At 44.0% G+C, this 27,719-nt stretch overlaps 1 protein-coding gene across 7 annotated transcripts in view; it reads right to left on the bottom strand.

Annotated features, from left to right (window-relative positions):
- CLASP2 (cytoplasmic linker associated protein 2) overlaps positions 1–27,719 on the bottom strand; it is a 425,149-nt gene that overhangs the window by 121,815 nt on the left and 275,615 nt on the right. The gene's annotated exons all lie outside the window — the stretch shown is intronic.

Here is a 27,719-nt window from a genome sequence, read left to right as displayed (position 1 = left end):
GAGCAGTCACAGAAGATGTTGGGCAGAAGCGCGACAGGTGTCGAGGCATGGGAGGCCTGCCTGTGGTAGTCCTAAGTAAGCGGGTAAGACCAGGTCTTATTTTTGGGGAAACACGGTGCTTCTATATTGCTGGGAAGAAATGGAAGCCTTGGGTATCAAGAATTGGAAAGATAAATTGTGTGGTATTCATTCTCATTAAAAGTGACTTTAAAGATAACAAATAAAAAACTCTGTCTATGATAACTTGGGTGAACCCAATGGATGCATTCAGTTATCAAAATCAAATGACTGATAGCTCAGTCTTGGAAACAGTTTACCAGTAATGGAGTTCCAGTAAAGTTCAGTCCTGGCCAGACACTTTTTCCATGTACGACAAGAGTGAAAAAATGAACCTGGACTACAGAAATTATGATATAATCATCCAGCATGTTTAATGTTTACACATTTATTCTGGATAATTTTTTTTTGAAATATATATACTTTTTTTTATATACATTTTTGTTTTTTTTAAACTTTGTAAGCTACCTCAAGTCACATATGTGAGGTGGGCGGTTAAATTAATTGAATAAATAACTTAAACTCAGAAAGCTCAAACTGCTAAGTTAAGAGATGGATTGCATCCATCAAAGAAAAGGACTGAGTTACTTAGCAATACATTCACAGATTTTCTGGATAAACATTTAAACTGAACAGTGGGGACAGAGAATTAATTGATACAGAAAATTTCTGTCCCCAGCAATCCAAAATTAATAGGGTTATCAGTGCATGTAATACAGATGTCTGTGTAAGTAAGATTATCAGCCTTGCTATAAAGCAAAATCAAGCATTTAATAGTGAGTGCCATAACATATGCACTAGTCAAACAGGTGGCAAGAAAGTAGGGGCAGTCAGGCACAAGACAGGTTATGTAGACAGTAAACACAAGGTCAATCAAAATGTCTATACACCAATGCACAGAGTATGAGGAATAAACAGGGTGAATTAGAAATTCAAGTAAATGAGGGCAGATATGATATTGTTGCCATTAAGGAAACTTGGTGGGATGAAACCGACAAATGGAACATACAGCTAGAGGGATATAAATTATTTAAAAGAAATAGACCAAATAAAAGAGGAGGTGGAGTTGCACTATATGTAAGAAATAACTACATCTCTGCAGAAATAGAACACAACAATGATGAAAATTATCTTGAATGCATTTGGGTCAATATTAAAGGGGGGGGGGAATGATATTGCCATAGGTCTATACTATAGGCCACCCAACCAAGCAGAGGAAGTAGATGAACTTTTTGCTAGTCAGCTAACTAAGGTATGTAGGAAGCACATCACAGTAGTAATGGGGGATTTTAACTACCCTGACATCAACTGGGAGACAAACTCTGCATCAAGTGGAAGATCCAACAGGTTTCTAACAAACCTAGCAGACAACTTCATTTCCCACAAAGTAGAGAAGGGAACAAGGGGATCAGCCATATTGGACTTAATTCTCACTAACAGAGAAGAAATGATAGAAGGTGTTGAAGCTACAGGAACCTTGGGGGCAAGTGATCACGCAATACTGGAATTCAACATTATGCTAACACAAGTAGTAGAATAAAGTCAAACTAGAGTGGACTTTAAGAGAGCTAATTTCAATAAACTTAGAGAGAGCTTGAGAAGGATTCCATGGATGAGAATCCTCAAGGGGAAAACAACTCAAGAAGCTTGGGAAATTTTGAAAAGTGAGATTATAAAAGCCCAATACCAATGAAGAACAATACCAACAATACAATACAATACTAGAACAATACCAATGAAGAAGAAAAATAATACATCTCAAAAGAAACCAGCATGGATGCATAAAGAACTATCTGACAAATTGAAAGACAAAAAGGACAAGTATAAAAAGTGGAAAGAGGGACAAATAACTAAGGCAGAATATCAGCAAATAGCCTGAGCCTGTAAAGATGAAGTGAGGAAAGCTAAGGCTCACAACAAACAAAGGCTAGTGACAAAAGTAAAAAATAACAAAAAAAGCTTCTTCCAACATGTTAAAAACAAGAAAAAAGTCAAGAAAACAATTGGCCCATTGCTGGGAGAAAGTGGCAAGAAGATGACAAGCAACAGGGAGAAAGCAGATCTACTTAACTCATTTTTTGCATCTGTCTTTACACAAAAGGAAAAAACAATCCAACCTATCAAAAACAGCACCACAAAAAACAGATTAGGAACACAAGTTAAAATAGGAAAAAAATGGTAAGTGAACACCTGTCTACCCTAGATGAGTTCAAATCATCAGGACCGGATGGATTGCACCCCAAGGTTCTGAAAGAATTGGCAGATGAGATCTCAGAACCATTGAAGTATATCTTTCAAAGATCCTGGAGCACAGGGGAACTGCCAGAGGACTGGAAAAGAACTGATATAGTTCCCATCTTCAAAAAAGGAAAAAAAAAAGATCCAGGAAACTACAGACCTATTAGCCTGACCTCAATACCAGGGAAGATTCGGGAAAAGATAATCAAGCAACGAATCATTGAACACCTAGAAGCAAACAAAGTAATAACCAAAAGCCAACAGAGGTTTGTCAAAAACAGATCATGCCAGACTAATCTCATTGCATTCTTTGACAAAGTGACAGAATTAGTGGATCAGAGGAATGCTGTCGATATAATTTACTTGGACATTTGATAAAGTAGACCATAACCTACTACTAGATAAAGTAGAAAAATGTGGGTTAGACACCACCACCACCAGATGGATTCATAACTGGCTGACCAACCGCACTCAACGTGTAGTCCTCAATGGAACTACATCCACATGGAGGGAAGTATGCAGTGGAGTACCCCAAGGTTCTGTTTTAGGCCCAGTACTCTTCAACATCTCCATCAATGACTTGGACGAGGGGATAGATGGGGAACTCATCAAATTTGCAGATGACACCAAGCTGGCAGGAATAGCCAACACTCCAGAAGATAGGCTCAAGATACAGAAGGATCTTGACAGACTTGAACTTGGGCACTAACTAACAAAATGAAATTCAACAGTGAAAAAAGTAAGGTTCTACTTTTAGGCAAAAAAACAGTGCACAGGTACCGTATATGTGGTACCTTGCTCAATAATAGTAACTGTGAGAGGGATCTTGGAGTCCTAGAGGACAACCATTTAGATATGAGCCAGCAGTGTGCAGCAGCTGCCAAAAAAGCCAACACAGTTCTGGGCTGCATAAACAGAGGGATAGAATCAAGATCACGTGAAGTGTTAATACCACTTTATAATGCCTTTGTAAGGCCACACTTGGAATATTGCATTCAGTTTTGGTCGCCACGATGTAAAAAAGATGTTGAGACTCTAGAAAGAGTGCAGAGAAGAACAACAAAGATGATTAGGGGACTGGAGGCTAAAACATATGAAGAACGGTTGCAGGAACTCGGTATGTCTAGTTTAATGAAAATAAGGACTAGGGGAGACATGATAGCAGTGTTCCATCTCAGGGGTTGCCACAAAGAAGAGGGAGTCAAACTATTCTCCAAAGCACCTGAGGGTAGAACAAGAACCAATGGGTGGAAACTAACCAAGGAGAGAAGCAACTTAGAACTAAGGAGAAATTTCCTGACAGTTAGAACAATCAATAAGTGCAAGAACTTGCCTGCAGAAGTTGTGAATACTCCAACACTGGGAATTTTTAAGAAAATGTTGGATAGCCATTTGTCTGAAATGGTGTAGGGTTTCCTGCCTGGGCAGGGGGTTGGACTAGAAGACCTCCAAGGTCCCTTCCAACTCTGTTGTTATGTTATGTTATGTTACGTTACGTTACGTTACCTTATCTTATGCCCAAGGAGCTGCTGATACAGTTCTACAGAGGAATTATTGAGTCTGTCATCTGCACCTCTGTTACTGTCTGGTTTGGTTCTGGAACCCAACAAGACAGGCACAGACTTCAGAGGATAATTAGAACTGCAAGAAAAACAATTGCTACCCACCTGCCTTCCATTGGGGACCTGTATACTGAAAGAGAGCTGTGAAAATATCTACAAACCCCTCACATCCTGGACATAAACTGTTTCAACTCCTACCCTCAAAATGACGCTATAGAGCACAGCACACCAGAACAACTAGATACAAGAACATTTTTTTCCTGAACGCCATCACTCTGCTAAACAAATAATTCCCTCAATACTGTCAACCTGTTTACCAAATCTGCATTACTAATAATCTTCTCATCGTTCCCATTACCCATCTCCTTCCACTTAGGACTGTATGACTGTAACTTTGTCGCTTGTATCTTTATAATTTATACTGACAGTGTTTCCTGATTTCCTGAAACTGCAACTGTCAGAAATGTTAAATATCTGAATGTAAATCATGTGTCAATGGGTATGCTGCAATGGGCATAAGTGTGAAAAAAAGATCATAAGTCATTTTTTTTAATGCTGTTGTAACTTTGAATGGTCACTAAATGAACTGTTGTAAATTGAGGATTATTTGTAGATAGATTTCCACAAGTTAAGGGTCCTTCCCTTATAATAAAACCAAGAATATTGGTGTCACATCTATTTTATGAATTCCCATTGTTGATAAAGCTGTTTATAATTGTAATTCACACCATTGATACAGATTTTTTAAAAAGAACTTGAATATTGTAAAGAGAATTGTTTTGTTCTAAACCAACAAGATTTTTCTCTAGTCTTTTTGCCACAAATTTCTTCATAACTGGTTCACCCCACTGAAAAACCAGGAACTATTTTTGTCCCAGCTAGATCATCGTTATCCAGGTCTATTCCTAATAGATTTCTCATTGTTAATTCATAAGATTCCTTTCTTATTATTAACATATTTTTTCTGTATAACTCTATCAACTATAATGTAAAAGACAATAAATTTTTTTATCTCCCAATAATGTTGGGCAGAAATAGGAATGCAGTTTCCAGTTTCACATAATTTGAGATTGCAATTCATTCACTTTGCAAATCCTTCATTTTACACAAAGTTGCCTCAGGCCAACTATATATACACTCCATAATATCTTGAGAAAGGGCCATACAAATGTAAAGTATGTCATAGAAGTGAATACACCCCCTCACATTTGTAAATATTTAAGTGTATCTTTTTATGTGACAATACTGAACAAATGACACTTGGCTACAATGTAAAGTAGTGAATATACAGCTTGTATAACAGTATAAATGTGCTGTCCCTTCAAAATAATGCAACACACAGCCATTAATGTCTAAATTGCTGGCAACAAAAGTGAGTACACCCCTAAGTGATAATGTCCAAATGGGGCCCAAGTAGCCATTTTTCCTCCCTGGTGTCATGTGATGTTAGTTTTACAAAGGTTCAGATGAGAAAGGAGACCAGGTATGTTAAATTCGGTGTTATCACTCTCACTCTCTCATACTGGTCACTGGAAGTTCAACATGGCACCTCATGGCAATGAACTCTCTGAGGATCTGAAAAAACAAATTGTTGCTCTAAATAAAGATGACCTAGACTATAAGAAGATTGCCAAGATCCTGAAACTGAGCTGCAGCACGGTGGCCAAAATTATACAGTGGTTTAACAGGACAGATTCCACTCAGAACAGGCCTCACCATGGTCGACCAAAGAAGTTGAGTGCCTATGCTCAGCATCATATCCAGAAGTTAACTTTGGGAAATAGACACACGAGTGCTGCCAGCATTTCTGCAGAGGTTGAAGAGGATTGGGGGGGAGGGAATCAGCCTGTCAGTGCTCAGATCATATGCCGCATCAGATTAGTCTGCAGGGCTGTCGTCCCAGAAGGAAGCCTCTTCTAAAGATGATGTACAAGAAAGCCTGCAAATGGTTTGCTGCAAGGACATCAATTTCTGGAACCATGTCCTGTGGTCCAATGAGACTAAGATAAACTTATTTGGTTCAGATGGAGTCAAGCATGTGTGGTGGCAACTAGGTGAGGAGTACAAAGACAAGTGTGTCTTGCCTACAGTTAAGCATGGTGGTGGGAATGTCTTGGTCTGGGCTGCATCAGTGCTGCTAGCACTGGGGAGCTACAGTACATTGAGGAAACCATGAATGCCAACACGTACTGTGACATATTGAAGCAGAGCATGATCCCCCTTCAGAGACTGGGCCACAGGGCAGTATTCCAACATGATAACCATCTTGGAAACCACGATCCCAAACACACCTCCAAAACGACCACTGCCTTGCCATTGAGGATAAAGGTAATGGACTGGCCAAGCATATATCCAGACCTAAACCTCATTGAGCATCTGTGGGGCATCCTGAAACAGAAGATGGAGATGCGCAAGGTCTCTAACATCCACCAGCTCTGTGACTTTGTCATGGAGGAGTGGAAGAGGACTCCAGTGGCAACCTGTGAAGCTCTGATGAACTCTATGCCCAAGAAGGTTAAGGCAGTGCTGGAAAACAATGGTGGCCACACAAAATATTGGCACTCTGGCCCCATTTGGACATTATCACTTAGAGACGTACTCACTTTTGTTGCTAGCAGTTTAGACATTAATGGCTGTGTGTTGCGCTATTTTGAGGGGACAGCACATTTACACTACTATACAAGCTGTATACTCACTATTTTACATTGTAGCCAAATGTTGTTTCTTCAGTGTTGTGATATAAAAAGATATACTTAAATATTTACAAAATGTGAGGGGTTATACACACTTCTGTGACATACTGCATACTTGATAGCTTTCCATCAAGAAGAAAATTCCTAGACCTTCTTGACCAGTTTACAAACTTAGGCTTTGATTCTTCAAACAATTCCTTCATTTCTTTTAAGCTTTAATGCCATCCATTGTATTACCCTTATTTTGACAATTAGAGGAAACTCTTGTAAGCTCTTTACTTTTACTGAACAACTATTGATTTGTGCTAGGTCAGAATCTTGTTTATATAGACCGGGTCCTGTCCACTTTATCATAAATATTTTCAACCTACAATTTGTTTTAATGCCTTGTCACAGATCCTACCAAATACAGTCACATTGCAGAATGGAAAAAATCTCCAATATAATTTTTAAAATAATTTTTCTGAACTAAGATATACAGTCATTCACCCACCTATGCATATCTTTCCATATTAGTCTATCTGTTCATGTTACATTTGAATTCCAGAAGATCTAACACAAAATATATTAGTTCTACATGATACTGCAAATATTTTCTATACATTTTTATACAATCCACAATGGTAATTTTTTTCTATACATGCTTTCTATATTTTCTGGCATTCCATTACAATGCCACAGCTTTATTCAGTTTATATAGAACCACATTATATTTTAAAATGTAGTTAGAATTATATTTCATTATACCTTCTTCTAGCTTTGTTATTTTGAAACTTTTCACATGCTCTATAATCAAAAGTTTTCATTAAGCAAAACTTTCTGCCTTGCTTTTATATTATATATACAATATACTGAGATTATGTATGAGAAAATTAAAATCATTATAGACTACTAAGTCACCCACACCCACGTACATATATGCACCAGAGGTGGGTGGTTCTGACCCGTTCTGGAGAACGGGTAACGGAAATTTTGAATAGTTTGGAGAACTGGTAGTAAAAATTCTGACTGGCCCGCCTCCATCTATTCTCTGCCTCCCAATTCCCAGCTGATTGGGAGGAAATGGGGATTTTGCAGTATCTTTCCTGTGGAATGGAGATTTTACAGTATCCTTCCCCTGCCATGCCCACCAAGCCATACCCACCAAGCCACACCCACAGAATGGTAGTAAAAAAATTTGAAACCCACCACTGATATGCACACACACAAATCTCAGGATTCCATTCCATTCCATTCCTTGAATCTAATGAAATGTAGTCTTCAAAAACGTATTTTAGACATTTAAAACGTCACCAGACTTTTTTTTTCCCTATCAGTTAACAGATTGAAAATTACATTTGGTAACAGACCACAAGAAGTATAAAATTTATAAACTAGAGGTTATTTTATTGATCAAATTTATTTATTGATGGATGAAATATATAGGGGTGCCTATCTCACAGAAAGTGATTTTGGGAGGCATACAACAGTTCAATTGTTCAATAAAACAGTGAATATAAAGTAATAATTATTCAAAACCATTGTATAATAATTATTAATAAAGAATTAAAAATTATAAAGCAGAACTAAACAAAAAATAATAAATGATTGTTAAAATGAATTATATGCGTTATACATTAACAAACAAACTTAAGGTTAACCATTGCAATTTAAATCCAACTACTTTGCTGATCCCCTTCATGGATTACTGCCTTGTTGTGGCGAAGGGGCTTGTGTAGCTCAATGAAGCTATGAGCTATGCCGCGCAAGGACATCCAAGACGGACAGATCACAGAGGAGAGTTCTGAAAAAACGTGATCCACTGGAGAAGGAAATGGCAACCCAATCCAGTATTATCATCATCATCATCATCATCATCATCATCATCATCATCATTATTAATTATTATTATTATTATTATTATTATTATTATTTATTGAATTTCTAGACCGCCCTTCTCCCGAAGGACTCAGGGCGGTGTACAGCCAGGCTAAAAACATACACAAGATACAATATTAAAAACTGAATTAAAAAAACTTATTACACAATTGGCTGAAAAATTAAAATAATTAAAATCTAAAAATCCCAATTTAAAATATAAATAGAATTTAAAATTTAGAAACTAAACAGTTTAAAAAGTTTAAGCTAGCCCCGCGTGAATAAACAAATATGTTTTCAATTCGCGGCGAAAGATCCGAAGGTCAGGTATCTGGCGTAAACCAGGGGGAAGTTCATTCCAAAGAGTAGGAGCCCCCACAGAGAAGGATCTTCACCTGGGGGCCGCCAGCCGACATTGTTTGGTGGACGGCACCCTGAGAAGTCCCTCTCTGTAAGAGCGTACGGGACGGTGGGAGGCATGAGGTAACAGCAGGCGGTCCCGTAAGTACCCAGGTCCCAAGCCATGGAGCGCTTTAAAGGTGGTAACCAGAACCTTGAAATGCACCCGAAAGGCAACAGGTAGCCAGTGCAGTCTGCGCAGGAGAGGTGTTACATGGGAGTTACGTGGAACTCCCTCTATCAGCTGCGTTCTGGACCAACTGAAGCCTCCGAGTGCATCTCAAGGGGAGCCCCATGTAGAGAGCATTGCAATAATCCAGGCGAGAGGTAACGAGAGCATGAGTGACCGTGCATAAGGCATCCCGATCAAGGAAGGGGCGCAACTGGCGAACCAGGCGAACCTGGTGAAAGGCTCTCCTGGAGACGGCCGTCAGATGATTTTCAAACGATAGCCGTGCTTCCAGGAGAACACCCAAGTTGCGCACCCTTTCCCTTGGGGCCAATAACTCGCCCCCAACTGTCAGCCGCGGCTGCAGCTGACTGTATCGGGGTGTCGGCATCCACAGCCACTCCGTCTTGGAGGGATTGAGCTTGAGCCTGTTCCTCCCCATCCAGACCCGTACGGCCTCCAAACACCGGGACAGCACTTCGACAGCTTCGTTGGGGTGGCCCGGGGTGGAAAAGTACAGCTGAGTATCATCAGCGTACAGCTGATATCTCACCCCGAAGCCATGATCTCACCCAACGGCTTCATATAGATGTTGAACAGGAGGGGCGAGAGAATCGACCACTGCGGCACCCCACAAGTAAGGTGCCTCACGGACGACCTCTGCCCCCCTGTCAACACCGTCTGCGACCGGTCAGAGAGGTAGGAGGAGAACCACCGATAAACGGTGCCTCTCACTCCCAACCCCCCCAACCAGCGCAGCAGGATACCATGGTCGATGGTATCGAAAGCCGCCGAGAGATCTAACAGGACCAGAGCAGAGGAATAACCCGTCTCTGGCCCTCCAGAGATCATCCACCAAAGCTGTCTCCGTGCTATATCCGGGTCGGAAGCCGGACTGGAACGGGTCTAGATAGACGGCTTCATCCAGGTACTGGGGTAGCTGCCGTGCCACAGCACTCTCTACAATCTTCGCAATAAAGCGAAGGTTGGAGACCGGACGATAATTACCTAAAACAGCTGGGTCCAGGGATGGCTTTTTGAGGAGGAGTCTCACCACCGCCTCCTTCAAGGCGGCAGGGAAAACCCCTTCCAACAAAGAAGCGTTAATAATCCCCTGGAGCCAGCCTCGTGTCACTTCCTGAGAGGCCAGCACCAGCCAGGAAGGGCACGGGTCCAGTAAACATGTCGTGGCATGCAGCCTCCCCAGCAACCTGTCTACGTCCTTGGGAGCCACAGGGTCAAACAATCTGCACAAGACGCAACTCCGCCCTCTCATCCGGATCATCCCAATTTCGGTCCAAGCCATCCCGGAGCTGAACGATTTTATCGTATAGATAACCGCTAAACTCCTCAGCACGTCCCTGTAATGGGTCATCCCGCACCTCCTGATGCAGGAGAGAGTGGGTCACCCGAAACAGGGCGGCCGGGCGGTTATCTGCCGACGCAATGAGGGTGGAAGCGTAAGAACGCTTTGCCTCCCTCATTGCCACTAGGTAGGTCCTAGAATAGGACCTAACTAGTGTTCGGTCAGCTTCGGAATGGCTGGACCTCCAGACACTCTCTAGGCGTCTTCTCCGGCGTTTCATCTCCCTCAGCCCCTCGGAGAACCAGGGGGCCGGCCGAGATTTACGCCGGGTCAGAGGCCGCAAGGGCACGACACGGTCCAAAGCTCCAGCCACGGCCTGTTCCCAGGCCGCAACTAGTTCTTCAGTCGTGCCGTGGGCCAGGTCCTCAGGAAACGGCCCAAGCTCCGTCAGGAACCTCTCCGGATCCATCAGGAGCCTGGGACGGAACCAGCGCGTTGGTTCCGTCTCCCTGCAGTGGTGGGTAGCGGTCTGAAAATCTAGGCGAAGGAGAAAATGATCTGACCATGACACCGGTTCTGTTTCTAACTTATCTAGTTTCAGATCATTTAACCACTGTCCAGAGATATAAATTAAGTCCAGTGTGCCTCCCCCTATGTGTGTAGGGCCATCAATTATTTGAATCAGGTCCAAGGCCGTCATGGAAGCCTGGAAATCCTGAGCCGTCGTTGATGACAAGCCCGTCGATGGCAGGTTAAAGTCCCCCATGACTATAAGTCTTTGGGTCTCAACCGCCACCCCGGCGAGCACCTCCAACAACTCGGGTAGGGCTGTAGTCACGCAGCAAGGAGCCAGGTACGCGATCAACAAGCCCAACTGATTCCGATGGCCCCACTTCACAAAGAGGGATTCACAACCGGCAATCTGAGGTAAAGTGGCCTCCCTCGGCTCTAGACTTTCCCTAATAACAACCGCTACCCCCCACCACTACTTTGGGCTCTCGGTTGATGAAATGCTCGGAAACCTGGAGGGCACATTTCCACAAGGGGAACCCCCCCCTCTGGACCCAACCAGGTCTCTGTAATGCCCATAAGGTCCGCGGCTTCCCCCTAAATAAAATCACAAATCAGGGGGGCCTTACAGACCGAGCATTACATAACATCAACCGGAAACCCAAGCTCTGAGGACCATGACCGCCCGGAGAACGGGTGAAGACTGAGGGGCCGGAGCACGTGATCGCTTTGTAACAGCGAGCACGTGCTCCCAACACTCGATATGGCTCCCCGCTTCCACCATAGCTGCCTCTCCCACTTACGTACAGATTGAATAACTCTCTACTCCTGGAACAGACCCCTCCACCTCTGCCTTCGGACCAGATGGCGTAGTGCTGCGAACGGGCACGGGAGCTAGACCCTTCCCCGACGGGTTATCCCCCCCACCCGTCGTATCCCTTCCCCCCTTAAAAGACCCCTCTTTAAAAACCTATTTAAAAAACCCCAAAAAATTCTTCTTGGCCACATGCCACCTCTCTGGGTCCCAAGACCCTTCGTTAAGGCAGGCTCTCAATAACCTAGAGGGCCATTCCTGCGAGGCAGGGGAACCTCGCAGTCGTAATAGCTTGGTGGACGAATATCTCATGAAAGAATATCAATTAGGACAGCAAAAGTGTACATCCCAGACCGGCGAAGATGTTACACGTGTTCTAATAGTCCATCAAGACCCGCAAGATGGTAAAATCGGGTCTTGGGAACATAGACCACCATATTGTCCGCTTCGCTCCTATCCTCATCACAGACGGAAAAGGGAGGCTAAAAAGCCAACCCATAGTCCGTTGAATTCCGGGGAGCCAGAGAACCGGCCCAAGTCCAGATGATCCAGGAGACAACCAAAGGGTCCAGAGGTCCGGCCAAACCCAATGGCCTCCCCCCCAGAGATGGTACAATAATATTCTCTTCGGTTGCCGACCGCTTAGATGGAAAAGTCTCCCTCGGAATCCCGGGTTAACTCCATCCTGAGGAAGGGGCTCATGCCGCTTGGTGGTCAGATGGAATACCACACGCCCCAATACCACCAGTACCGCCATTGCCGTCGATGCCGCCGCCGCTTCTAAGGCCGCCATTAATTTCGCTGGAACCGTATTAAATTCATATTCCAGCTTGCCGCTGATGAAAAAATCAGGCCAGACCGCCAATGTGCCGCTGATGAAAAAACGCGGCACAAAGAATCCTGCCGCTGATGGAAATTGCGGCAGGGGCTAAGCCTGACCTGAAAGTCAGCTGAGGGGGGGGAGGGCCGATCTTCGGGCCCTCCAAAACTCCGAAACCAAACGGCCCTCCACGCTGCCACCGATAAAGATACGCTGCCATGGCAGTATCTTTGCCATGAAAACCCCATGGACAGTACAAAAGGAAAAAATATATGATGCTGGAAGATGAGTCCCTCAGGTTGGAAGGTGTCCAATATGCTACTGGGGAAGAGCGGACGGCTAGTACTAGTAGCGCCAGAAAGAATGAAGCGACTGGGCCAAAGCCAAAAGGACGCTCAGCTGTGGATGTATCTGGTGGTGAAAGGAAAATCCGATGCTGTAAAGATTTTTTCTCCATAGGAACCTGGAATGTAAGATCCATGAATCAAGGCAAGCTGGATGTGGTCAAACAAGAGATGATAAGACTGAACATTGACATCTTAGGAATCAGTGAACTACAGTGGACAGAAATGGGCGAATTTAATTCGATGACCATCAGGTATACTATTGTGGGCAAGAATACCTCAGAAGAAATGGAGTAGCCTTCATAATCAATAAAAGAGTAGAAAAAGCAATACTGAGATACAATCCCCAAAATGACAGAATTATCTCAGTTCGAATCCAAGGCAAACCATTCAATATCACAGTAGTTCAAGTCTATGCCCCAACCGATGGTGCTGAAGAGGATGAAATTGACTGGTTCTATGAAGCCCTACAACACCTGATAGAATTAACACCAAAAAATGATGTCCTTATCATCATGGGAGATTGGAATGCTAAAGTAGGAAGCCAAAAGATTACCAGAATAACAGGCAAGTTCGGCCTTGGAGTACAAAATGAAGCAGGGTACAGGCTGATAGAATTCTGTCAAGATAATACAATGGTCATAGCAAACACTCTTTTCCAACAACCCAAGAGACGACTCTACACATGGACATCACCAGATGGTCAACACAGAAATCAGATTGACTATGTGCTCTGCAGCCAAAGATGGAGAAACTCTATACAGTCAGTAAAAACAAGACCAGGAGCTGACTGTGGCTTAGATCATGAGCTTCTCCTTGCAAAATTTAGGCTTAAATTGAAGAAAGTAGGGAAAAGCCCCAGGCCACTCAGGTATGAACTAAAGCATAACCCTGATGAATACACAGTAGAGGTGACAAATAGATTTAAGGAATTAGATCTGATAGACAGAGTGCCTGAAAAACTATGGACAGAGGTTCGCAACATTATACAAGAAGTAGCAACTAAAACCACCCCAAAGAAAAAGAAAAGAAAGAAAGCAAAGTGGCTGTCTGAGGAAGCTTTGCAAATAGCTGAGGAAAGAAGGGAAGTGAAAGGCAAGGAAGAAAGAGCAAGGAAGAAAGAGAAAGATAAATAACCCAGTTAAATGCAGAATTCCAGAGAATAGCTAGAAGAGATAAGAATACATTCTTAAATGAACTGTGCAAAGAAATAGAAGAAAACAACAGAATAGGGAGGACCAGAAATCTCTTCAAGAAGATTAGAGATATGAAAGGATTGTTTCATGCAAAGATGGGCAAAAGATATGAAAGGATCGTTTCATGCAAAGATGGGCATGATAAAGGACCAGAATGGCAGGGACCTAACAGAGGCAGAAGAGATTAAGAAAAGGTGGCAAAATTCCACAGAAGAACTATACAAGAATGAGCTTAACATCCCTGATAACCATGATGGAGTGGTCACTGACCTTGAGCCAGATATCCTAGAATGTGAAGTCAAATGGGCCTTAGGAAATCTGAGCAACAACAAAGCTAGTGGAGGAGACAGTATTCCAGCTGAGCTATTCAAAATCTTAAAAGACGATGCAGTAAAAGTGCTACACCCAATTTGCCAGCAAATTTGGAAAACTCAACAATGGCCACAGGATTGGAAAAGGTCAGTTTACATTCCAATTCCAAAGAAAGATAATGCCAAAGAATGTTCAAACTATTGCACCTTTGCACTCATTTCACATGCTAGTAAGGTTATGCTTAAAATCCTACAAGCTAGGCTCCAGCAGTATGTGGATCAAGAACTACCAGAAGTACAGGCAGGATTTCGTAGAGGCAGAGGAACTAGAGATCAAATTGCCAACATACGCTGGATCATGGAGAAAGCTAGGGAGTTCCAGAAAAACATCTACTTCTGCTTCATTGACTATGCTAAAGCCTTTGATTGTGTGGATCACAACAAATTGTGGCAAGTTCTTAAAGAGATGGGAATACCAGACCATCTTATTTCTCTCTTGAGAAACCTGTATGCGGGTCAAGAAGCAACAGTGAGAACTGGACACGGAACTACTGACTGGTTCAGAATTGGGGAAGGAGTCCGGCAAGGCTGTGTACTATCACCCTGTCTATTTAACTTATATGCAGAGCACATCATGAGAAAGGCGGGGCTAGATGAATCAAAAGTTGGAATTAAGATTGCCGGGAGAACAACCTCAGATATGCAGTTGATACCACTCTAATGGCAGAACGCGAAGAGGAACTAAAGAGCCTCTTGATACGGGTGAAGGAGGAGAGTGCAAAAGTTGGCTTGAAACTCAACATTAAGAAAACTAAGATCATGGCATCCGGCCTTCTCAATTCCTGGCTGATAGATGGGGAAGAAATGGAGGTAGTGACAGATTTTATTTTCCTAGGCTCCAAGATCACCCTAGATGGGGACTGCAGCAAAAAAATTAAAAGACGCTTGCTCCTGGGGAGGAAAGCTATGGCAAATCTAGACAGCGTACTAAAAAGCAGAGACATCATCCTGCCAACGAAAGTGCGAATAGTCAAGGCTATGGTTTTCCCAGTTGCAATGTATGGCTGTGAAGGCTGGACCATAAGAAAGGCGGAGCGCCGAAGAATCGAGGCCTTTGAACTCTGGTGCTGGAGAAGACTCCTGTGAGTTCCTTGGACTGCAAGGCGAACAAACAAGTCAGTCCTAGAGGAGATCAACCCTGACTGCTCTTTAGAAGGCCAGATCCTGAAGATGAAACTGAAATACTTTGGCCACCTAACGAGAAGGAAGGACTCACTGGAGAAGAGCCTAATGCTGGGAAAGATTGAGGGCAAAAGAAGAATGGGATGACAGAGAATGAGGTGGCTGGATGGAGTCACTGAAGGAGTAGGTGTGAGCTTAAATGGACTCCAGAGGATGGTAGAGGATAGGAAGGCCTGGAGGAACGTTGTCCTTAGGGTCGCGATGGGTCGGACACGACTTCAGAACCAACAACAACAACAACAGATTTCTACAGTTGTTGAAATTCTTTTTTCTCTCTCATTAATCGGACACGACTTTGCAACTAACAACTTTGCTGATAGTAAGAAAAATCAAGGTATGTCCTTCATTTGATTATTAGTTGCTCAAATACTAAGATTAGATCTGCAAAAATTAACAACACTGTACAAGTCATACGACGGCTCGGGAGTTCATGGCCTCCATGATGGCCTTGGACCTGGCCCAAGTAGTTGATGGCCCTACTCACATCGGGGGAAGCACACTGGATCTGATTTTTTATCTCTGGACAGTGGTTGAATGATCTGGACTTAGGAGATCTAGTCATTGAGCCTTTGTCATGGTCAGATCATTCTCTCCTTCGCCTGGAATTTCGGACCGCCACTCACCACCACAGGGAGACGGGACCAATACGCTGGTTCCGTCCCAGGCGCCTGATGGACCCGGAGAGGTTTCTGATGGAGCTTGGGCCGTTCCCTGAGCATCTGGCCCATGGCACGGCTGAAGAACTAGTCGCAGCCTGGGAACTGGCCACGGCTGGGGCTCTAGACCGTGTCTTGACTTTGCGGCCTCTGACCTGGCGTAGGTCTCAACCAGCTCCTTCGTTCTCCGAGGAGCTGAGGGAGATGAAACGCTGGAGAAGACGCCTAGAGAGTGCTTGGAGGTCCAGCTGTTCTGAAGCTGACCGAACACTAGTTAGGTCATATAGTAGGACCTACCTAGTGGCACTGAGGGAAAGGAAGCGTCTATACGTCTCCACCCTCATTGTGTCGGCAGATAACCGTCCAGCTGTCCTGTTTCGGGTGACCCGCTATCTCCTTTATCAGGAGAAGCGGGAGGACCCCTTACAAGGGCGGGCCGAGGAGTTTAGTGGTTATTTATACGATAAAATCGTTCAGCTTCGGGACGGGTTGGACCAAGATTGGGTAGATCCAGGGGAGAGGTCGAATTGTTGAAACTGTTTGGGATGAATTTGACCCTGTGACTCCTGAGGACATGGACAGGTTGTTGGGGAGGTTGAATGCCACCACGTGTTTGCTGGACCCGTGCCCCTCCTGGCTGGTGCTGGCCACGCAGGAGGTGACACAAGGCTGGCTCCAGGGGATTATAAATGCTTCTTTGTTGGAAGGGGTTTTCCCTGCTGCCTTGAAAGAGGCAGTGGTGAGACCCCTCCTCAAGAAGCCTTCCCTGGACCCAGCTGTTTTAAGAAATTATCGTCCGGTCTCCAACCTTCGCTTTGTGGCGAAGGTGGTAGAGAGCGTGGTGGCACGTCAACTACCCCAATACCTGGATGAAACTGTATGTCTGGACCCGTTCCAGTCCGGCTTTCGGCCCGGATACAGTACGGAGACGGCTTTGGTCGCGTTTGTTGATGATCTCTGGAGGGCCAGGGACAGGGGTTATTCCTCAGCCCTGGTCCTATTAGACCTCTCAGTGGCTTTTGATACCATCGACCATGGTATCCTGCTGCACCGGCTGGGGAGTTTGGGAGTGGGAGGCACCGTTTATCGGTGGTTCTCCTCCTATCTCTCTCCGGTTGCAGACGGTGTTGGCAGGGGGGCAGAGATCGACCGTGAGGCGCCTCATGTGTGGGGTGCCGCAGGGGTCGATTCTCTCGCCTCTCCTGTTTAACATCTATATGAAGCCGCTGGGTGAGATCATCAGTGGTTTTGGGGTGAGGTACCAACTGTACACTGACGACACACAGCTGTACTTTTCCACTCCAGGTCACCCCCAACAAAGCGGTTGAAGTACTGTCCCGGTGTCTGGAAGCCGTACGGGTCTGGATGGGGAGAAACAGGCTCAAGCTCAATCCCTCCAAGACGGAGTGGCTGTGGATGCCGGCACCCCGGTACAGTCAGCTGCAGCCGCGGCTGACAGTTGGGGGCGAGTCATTGGCCCCAATGGAGAGGGTGCGCAACTTGGGCGTTCTCCTGGATGGGCGGTTGTCTCTTGAAGATCACTTGACGACCATCTCCAGGAGGGCATTTTATCAGGTTTGCCTGATTCGCCAGTTGCGCCCCTTCCTAGACCGGGATGCCCTATGCACAGTCACTCATGCTTTGGTTACCTCTCGCTTGGATTACTGCAATGCTCTCTACATGGGGCTCCCCTTGAAGAGCACCCGGAGGCTTCAGTTGGTTCAGAATGCAGCTGCGTGGGTGATAGAGGGAGCCGCTCGTAGCTCCCATGTAACACCGCTCCTGCGCAGACTGCACTGGCTACCTGTGGTCTTTCGGGTGCACTTCAAGGTGCTGGTTACCACCTTTAAAGCGCTCCATGGCTTAGGACCGGGTTACTTACAGGACTGCCTACTGCTACCGATTACCTCCCACCGACCTGTGCGCTCTCACAGAGAGGGACTCCTCAGGGTGCCGTCCGCCAAACAATGTCGGCTGGCGGCCCCCAGGGGAAGGGCCTTCTCTGTTGGGGCTCCCACCCTCTGGAATGAACTTCCCCCAAGATTACGACAACTACTTGACCTTCGGACCTTTTGCCGCGAGTTGAAGACCTACCTATTTATTCGCGCAGGACTGGCATAGAAATTTTAGAAATAAATTTTTAGCAGTTTTAATATTTTAATTTAATTTGGGGTTTTTATGTTTTAATAGTTTTAATTTGGCCTGATGTTTAATAAGATTTTTATAATTGTTTTTACTGTGTATATTGTATTGTTTTTACTTTGGCTGTGAACCGCCCTGAGTCCTTCGGGAGAAGGGCGGTATAAAAATCTAAATAAACTAAACTAAACTAAACTAAACATATTAATAAATCTTGTTTAAAGTAGCACTGGAATAGAGCTGCACAAACACTTGCCCATATATGTCCTTATAACAATGCTTTAATAAAAAAATCTCATATTATTTAGAAGTCAGGTAAGTGTTATTCAAGCTGAATTTGTTATGTGTACAGAAGTCACAAATCAATTGTTTTAACAACTGTCAGGCAAAACAGGCTCTTACCATCCATCTTATCAGAAGTATCCTCTTTTTAGCAAGCAAAGAAACAGGAAAAGTTAATACGTTAGACAAACTGTACTGACAAGGAATTATAAAATCTTCATTAAGGCAATTAATGTGATACTCATATATTGATATGAGTAGTTTACAAACAGTTAGATATTGAATACATGCATAAACTAATCATTAGCAAACAAGCAATTCCAAAATTATTAATGAAACATAGTATCCAGAACTAATGATGCTAAAAAATTACTATTATTTTATTATTATATTTATTATAAAATTATTATTACCTCTATAATCACATAGACATTTGACAGTTCAGGCTAAAAAAAGAGGTATACTACCCTATTTTTGCAGTAGGGACACAGAGCTGCATATCTGCATATATGATTTATAGACTGAATCTAAACCTGGTTAGGCATACTTTATCTCAATGGAAATCAGTGGGGCTTAAAGCTACTTATGACTAAAATCTTCCACAGATTTTAATGGAACTAAAATATATTTATTTGAGATCACAGCCCTAAAGAAGAAAGAAAATTCACTACTATAAAGATGGTAGAAGAGGAGCCTTATGGAATTTTTTTAAAAAAATCAGTTAAGTAGTGATACTTAATACTTAAGTAATGATACTATTCACATGAGTAGTTCAACGATTGCCAAGATTTGGCTATTATTTTTTTATAATAATATTTTTAAATATACAAAAAATAAGTGTTTATAAAATCTGAGGCAATAAAATACATTAAACTAGAATTTTAATGTTAAATGGTAGGAGAAAAAAGAGACCATAATTAAAATACAAGTAGTCCAAAATTTATGTTGTTAAGTGAGAATTTGTTAAGTGAGTTCTGCCCCTTTTACAACATTTCTTGCTACAGTTGTTAAGTTAATCACTGCAGTTGATAAGTTGGTAACCTGGTTGTTAAGTGAATCTGACTTCCTCACTGACTTTGTCAGAAAGTTGCAAAAAGTAATCACATGATCCCGGGATGGTGCAACAATCATAAGTATGAACCAGTTGCCATAAGCATCTGAAGTTTGATCACATTATCATGGGGATGCTGCAAAGGTTGTAAATGTGAAAAATGTTCATAAGTCACTTTTTTTAATGCTGTTGTAACTTTGAACAGTCACTAAATGAACTGTTTTAAGTCAAAGACTACCTGCAAATCTATTCAGGTTATATTTGTTCTCTTTTATTTGTGGAATAATATACCATGCTAACTTGAAAAAAATATGATGCTAAAAACTATTGCCCCATGTGAAAAATAGGCAATAAATGAATACACATGAAATTTGTATGCAATATCTAGTTTTCTAATATTATCAATTTAGACATACTAGTTCCACCTGAAACCAATCTTAGCAATCTCTTTTAACCTAATAAATGTATTTCAAAGAGAAGTCCCAAATAAATACCTATGTCACATTCCATCCCATTTTAAAAAGAGGGCTGGGTGACGAGTCAAATATACATACTCATAAAAACTGCTTATAAAATAATGCACTTCATTTATAAAATTAATTGATTCCCATAAAACACCTATTCCATTATATTTTTCCAGTAGAAACAACAAAACGTTTTTGAAAAATCAGGCTGGAGAGCTGAGTGGAAGGAGCTCTCCTTCTTTCCAGCTGCTGACTGGAAAAACTCAAAACTTAATTTTCCTTAATGAGGAAGAGGGGAATCCAACTGATACAATAGTACTTTAAAAAATATATCTGAAATAATTCTATTTCTATAATTCTATAGAATAATAATCTATTCATGTTGCCACAAATGTAAGAATATTTACTTACCCTAATTCACAGATATTTCGGGAGAAATCCTAGCCTTCTTACAGGGTAAAAATGATATACTCTTTTTCTTTCAAAAAACTATACCAATCCAGATCTGGACATCTGACCATTGTAGCCCAGATGTACGCTCTGACAACTACTATAATTCTAAATTAAGGATTATATATTGAACGTATATCATTTAAAACTGTTTTTTTTAAAAAAAGACATCAATCCCAACCATGAGGCACTGCAAACTTTATTCCAGAACACACTAGTTCATATTTATTTATTTTATTTATTTATTCGATTTGTATACCATCCTTCTCGCGAAGGACTCAGGGCAGTTCACAGCCAATAAAAATACAAAAAATACATACAACACATTAAAAAACAGTCTAAAAAACTAATTCCATATATGGCCTAAAAATTGAAATAAGATTAAAAACCCCATTTAAAAACTACATTTAAGCTAGCCCTGCGCGTTGGAACAAAAGCATCTTCAGCTCGCGGCGGAAGGTCCGGAGGTCGGGGAGTTGACAAAGCCCCGGAGGCAGCTCATTCCAGAGGGCAGAAGCCCCCACAGAGAAGACCCTCCCCCTGAGGGTCACCAGCCAACATTGTTTGGGCGATGGTACCTGGAGGAGGCCCTCTCTGTGGGAGCGCACAGGTCGATGGAAGGCCACTGGTGGCAGTAGGCGGTCCCGTAAGTAACCAGGTCCTATGCCATGGAGCACTTTAAAGGTGGTGACCAGCACCTTGAATTGGACCCAGAAGACCACTGGAAGCCAGTGCAGACTGCGCAGAAGAGGTGTCACACCCACGCAGCTGCATTCTGGACCAGTTGGAGCTTCCGGGTGCCCTTCAGGGGGAGCCAATGTAGAGAGCATTGCAGTAGTCCAGGCGGGATGTAACAAGGGCATGAGTGACCGTGCAAAGGGAAGCCCAGTCTAGAAAGGGACGCAATTGGCGAATCAGGCGAACCTGATAAAAAGCTCCCCTGGCGACGGCCATCATATGTTCTTCTAAAGACAGCCATGCATCCAGGAGGATGCCCAGATTGCGAACCCTCTCCGTGGGGGCCAACGACTTGCCCCCAACAGTCAGCGATGGAGTCAGCTGACTGTACCGGGCTGCCGGCATCCACAGCCACTCGGTATTGGAGGGATTGAGCTGGAGCCTGTTTCTCCCCATCCAGACCCGTATGGCTTCCAGACACTGGGACATCACTTCGACGGCCTCGTTGGGGTGGTTAGGGGTGGAGATGTACAGCTGAGTGTCATCAGCGTACAGATGGCAACTCACCCCAAAACCACGGATGATCTCATCCAGCGGCTTCATGCAGATGTTGAACAGAAGAGGCGAGAGAACCGACCCTTGCGGCACCCCACATAAGAGGCACCTCGGGGCCGATCTCTGCCCTCCTGCCAACACCGTCTGCGACCGGTCAGAGAGGTAGGAGGAGAACCACCGATAAACGGTACCCCCAAGTCCTCTGAGCCGCTGCAGCAGAATACCATGGTCGATGTTATCAAAAGCTGCTGAGAGATCTAATAGGACTAGGACAGAGGAGCAACCTCTGTCCCGAGCCCTCCAGAGATCATCGACCAATGCGACCAAGGCCGTTTCCGTGCTGTAACCAGGCCGGAAACCGGACTGGAACAGGTCCAGATAGACAGTTTCATCTAGGTACTGGGGGAACTGTCGTGCAACTAGATCTCCAGTCGAGCCATGGGCTGAATCCTCAGGGATTGGCCCAAGTTCCATTTGGAACCTCTCTGGGTCCATCAGGCGCCTGGGACGGAACCAGCAAGTCAGTTCCGTCTCCCTGCAGTGAGGGCTGGCAGTTCGAAAGTCGAGCTGAAGGAGCGAATGGTCTGACCATGACAAGGGTCTGGTAACTAAATCTTCTAACTCCAGATCATTCAACCACTGTCCAGAGACAAAGTTCAGAGTGTTTCCCCGGATGTGTGTGGAACCATTCACTAATTGGGTCAGGTCCAAGGCCGTCATGGAAGCCATGAACTCCCGAGCTGACACGGATGCCGCCCCAACTGACGGCATATTGAAGTCCCCCATGACCATAGGTCTGGGGGTCTCAACTGCCATCCCGGCAATCACATCCAGCAGCTCGGGAAGGGTTTCTGTCATGCAGCAAGGAGCCAGGTACATGATCAGCAAACCCACCTGCTTCCTCAGACCCCACTTCACAAGGAGGGACTCACATCCGGCTATCTGTGGCACAGTGATCTCCCTCGGCTCTAAACTCTCGTTAATAATAACCACCACCACCCCACCCCTATCCTGGGCCCTCAGCCGATGAAATGCACGGAAACCCGGTGGGCACATTTCTACCAGGGGGACCCCCCTTCCATGCCCAACCAGGTCTCCGAGATGCCCATCAGGTCCGCGCCCCCCTCTTGTATAAATGAGGGGGGCTTTATTTACCACGGACCTGGCATTGCACAACATCAGCCGAAGGCCCAGCCTCTGGGGATTCAAGCCACTCGGGGAACGAGAAAAGTCCGGGGGACCGGAGTGCACGATCGCATGCAAATAGCGAGCACGCACATGATATGGGTCCCCGCTTCCGCCATACCTGCCCCTCCCAATTACGGTGCAGATGAAACAGCCCTCATGGTATCAAGCTCTAGCCTCCTCTTCTACCTCCGAACCAAAAGTGTCCATTCCGCGAGCCTTTACAGGGTCTAGCAACGGCCCTGATAGGTTTCCCTCAAGACCTATCTTAGCCTTGCCACCCCTCTCTATACTTACATTATTTAAAAAATTCTTATAAGACAAATTTAAAAAGCCCCTAAGCCTCTTCTTGGCTGCATGCCACCTCTCAGGATTCCAAAATCCGTCATCGAGGTAGGCCCTCGACAGAGTGGAGGGCCATCTCTGCGAGAGAGGGGAATCTCGCAGATCGAGGAGTTGCAATTGTGAGTACATCACGGAGTTTATGAAGAAAGGTGGATGGTGAAAAACCTTAACCTAGTCAGTCAAGATGGTAATCATGATGTCATGGCAGGACTCCGGGCGGAAAACGGGGTTTAACTGCCCAGGTGGAAAACGATGACACTGGATGACAGTGATGACGTAGGATGGCAGGTCATCACCGCCGTCGCCGTCGTCGTAAACAACGCCAACCGCCGTCGGGAAACACCGCCACCATCATCAACATTGTCATCACCCAGGTTCAGCCACTCGGGCCTCAGGCAAAACTCATGGAGGGAGGGTAACCACCGCTACCACCAAAGGGACGCCGTCCATTGTCGCCGCCACTGCCGCCACAGAAGGCGCCACTGCCATCGTCACCATTGTCGCCATCTCCGCGGCAGCAATAGTCACACAAAAGGCCTCCAGGAGGGCTCTCAAAGATCCATAGGGCTCGATGGAGGGAGGGCGGCACTCTCGTTGCCACCATTGTTGCCGCCGCCATTGTCACCGCCACCACCACAAAGGCTTCGCCGCCGCCACCAATACCCGAAGCGGCCGAAAAATGCCAGCCACCACCCCAATCGCCCAGCCAGCTCCAGGGACTTCATGTGGGGAGGGCAGCTCCGCCGCCGCCGCTGCCATCATCCCAAAGCTATCTTATTTTTATTTATATTATTATAATTTATTAATTAGCCTATAGGTTCGAACCAGGGGTGAAATGCTCCCAGTTTGGACCAGATCGGCTGATCCGGTAGCAATGGTGGCGGATAGTTCAGAGAGCCAGTAGCAAAAATCCCTGCCCTCCCTCCCCCATGCCCATCCAATCGCCCAGTTGCTGTTTCTTTCCGGCTTGATCACTTTTCTCACCCGAATAGTAGGACTAGGGTGTAAAAAATGCTTTTAAAAGTAAAAAAAAAAAGCTCTGACGATCACAGCTGAGCTGCGCAATCGTCAGAGCCTTTTTTTTACTTTTAAAAGCATTTTTTTACAACCTATTCAGCTGAAAAATGCTTTTAAAAGTAAAAAAAAAAGATCGCGCACCACAGCTGATCATCCCCAGCGCTATTCTACTTACCCCATGACTCCTTTTGGCATGCACTGCGTGTGCGCACCTTGCGTTTGGTGCGTGATGCGCATTGCGCATGCACAGCCAGCGAACCGGTAGTAAACCAGTTCAGATTTCACCACTGGTTCGAACACGTTTACCAATAAAGTCCTATACAAATAATTTAAAATAAGAGTATGGTAAAATTCAACAGTTATAGGATAAAATATAGTAATTTAATACATAAATATGTAAAATAGAATAAAATGACATACAATTATATTTCTACCCCAATCAGGCCCACCTATGCCGATCCCAGTCGGATCAGTTTAATCAAAAATTGTGCTGTATTAAATGTCATTTTCAAATTCTGGCCACACATGAAGTATGTTGTTTTAATATGGACCTCCCACTGGGCTATTAATGTTTAATATATGCATCAAGGTATTTATCTCTCACCCCCCCTTTTTTTTTCCTGTTACACAGCGGGCAGGGAGGCCACAGATCTTTATATAATTTTGTCAATTTAGTAATCCAGAGGGTTTGTGGTTGAAATTTTATCTGGTCCAACAGACATAGCTTAGGGAATCTATCTGTCTCCATTTCATTAATTTTGAGCCAGTAGTTGTAAGCTCTAATTTTAGACAATGCATGAATTGTGCAGATTCCCAATTCAACTCTGATTGCTGCAGCAGATGTCTTAGGGTCTATACCTAAAATACATCTTAGGTGCTGAGACTGTGTTTGTTCTAAGACTGTAATAGCATGTAAACTCCAAATTTCAGCTCCATATAGGAGCATGGGGATAACTGTAGCTTTATATACTTTGATTAGTGGTACTAGGGAGCCCGGGTAAACGTGATTCTTTAATTTAAGTAATAGATTCAAACAAGCTTTTGCTCTAAGTGTACTCTGTGTGGGTTACAAGCCCAAGATCCGGTCTTGGAAAAAGTTATGCCTAAATATATGAAGGTGCTAACCTGTTCAATTGGTTCACCATCTAGTTACCATGTATGTCTCTGATTATGTTGATCAAACACCATAATTTTTTATTTGGATTTGCTAATAAAGAGTTATAGAGTTATACTAACAGTAGTAACTAAATCTCCTTAATATCCTACGTAATCCTACTTGTGTGTACAATAATAGGATCATATCATCAGCATAGAGCAAGTTGTTACAATTTCTATTTAGGATCGTTGGCACGTACATCATAGGGTCTTTTCATTAATCCTGACAAGTCATTGATATATAAATTAAATAGTAATGGGGATAAAATGCACTTTTGCCTTACCCCTTTGCTTGTGTGAATCCTGTCAGTCAGGCTCCATTAACCCCATACCGCACTTTCAAATAAGTATTTGTACAGTATATCACAGAAGTGAGTACACCCCCTCACATTTTGTAAATATTTAAGAGTATCTTTTTATGTGACAACACTGAAGAAATGGATGTTAGAATCCTTGTGCATCTCGACCTTCTGTTTCAGGATGCCCCACAGATGCTCAATAAGGTTTAGATCTGGAGATATGCTTGGCCAGTCCATTACCTTTATCCTCAGTTGCTTCAGCAAGGCAGTGATCGTTTTGGAGGTGTGTTTGGTGTCATTATCATATTGAAATACTGCCCTGTGGTCCGGTGTCCAAAGGGGGATCATGCTCTGCTTCAGTATGTCACAGTACATGTGGCATTCATGGTTCCCTCAATGAACTGTAGCTCCCCAATGCCGGCAGAACTCATGCAGCTCCACACCATGACATTCCCACCACCGTGCTTGACTGTAGGCAAGACACACTTGTCTTTGTACTCCTCATCTGGTTGCTGCCACACACACTTTACACCATCTGAATCAAATAAGTTTACCTTGGTCTCATCGGACCATAGGACATAGTTCCAGAAATCTATGTCCTAAGTCTGCTTGTCTGCAGCAAGCCATTTACGGGCTTTCTTATGCATCATCTTTAGAAGAGTCTTCTTTCTGGGACGACTGCCCTGTAGACCAATTTGATGCAGCATGAGGTGTATGGTCCGAGCACTAACAGGCTGACCCCCCCATACCTCCGCAGCAATGCTGGGAGCACTCATATGTCTATTTCCCAAAGTTAACCTCTGGATATGATGATAAGCACGGGCACTCAACTTCTTTGGTCGACCATGGTGAGGCCTATTCTAAGTGGAACGTGTCCTGTTAAACCGCTGTATGGTCTTGGCCATTGTGCTGCAGCTCAGTTTCAGGGTCTTGGCAATCTTCTTATAGCTTAGACCACCTTTATATAGAGCAACAATTTGTTTTTTTCAGATCCTCAGAGAATTCATTGCCATGAGGTGCCACGTTGAACTTCCAGTGACCAGTATGAGAGAGTGATAACACCAAATTTAACACACTTGCTCCCCTTTCTCTCCTGAGACTTTGTAACACTAACACGTCATGACACCAGGGAGGGAAATTGGGCCCCATTTGGACATTATCACTTAGGGGTGTACTCACTTTTGTTGCCACCACATTAATGGCTTTGTGTTGTGTTATTTTGAAGGGATAGCATATTTACACTGTTATTCAAGCTGTATACTCACTATTTTACATTGTAGCCAAGTGTCATTTCTTCAGTGTTGTCACATGAAAAGATATATTTAAATATTTACAAAATGTGAGGGGGTTATTCACTTCTGTGACATACTGTATATAGGGCTTTAATCAGGATTAGTAGTTGGGGTCAATTTTAAGAACTGTCAGTTTATGCCATAGTACATCTCTACTTACCATATGAAATGCAGCTGTGAGATCTATAAAGGCTGCATATAGGGGTCTCCTCTTATAGGCATATTTGGCAATTAGGTAATTTAGAACAAAGGAGTTGTCAATGCTAGATCGACTTTGTCTAAAGCCTGCTTGTTCTTCTACAAGAATATGATTTTCCTCTGCCCAGATTTCTATTTTGTTCAAAATGAACCTCACATATATTTTTTCTATGATATTGATCAGGCTAATAGGTCTATAATTACTAGGATCCTTTTTCTTTTCTTTTTTATATATGGCAGTATTGGTTAATCTTTTCCAGACTGAGTGCCCAAAGTGTGCCTGCGCGTGTATGCGTGCATGCACTCCCAAAACCCCAAAATGCAATGCATGTGTGGCCCGCGGTCATGCGCTCTGCTCCCACACATGCATGCCCATCCCCCACGTGCACCTTGCCCCCCATGCATGTGTGCTCGGCCCCCCTCACGTACCCCGCC

Source organism: Ahaetulla prasina, chromosome 4, assembly GCF_028640845.1.
Source record: "Ahaetulla prasina isolate Xishuangbanna chromosome 4, ASM2864084v1, whole genome shotgun sequence".
NCBI classification, from domain to species: Eukaryota; Metazoa; Chordata; class Lepidosauria; order Squamata; family Colubridae; genus Ahaetulla; species Ahaetulla prasina.
This window is presented reverse-complemented; position numbering and strand designations above follow the sequence as displayed.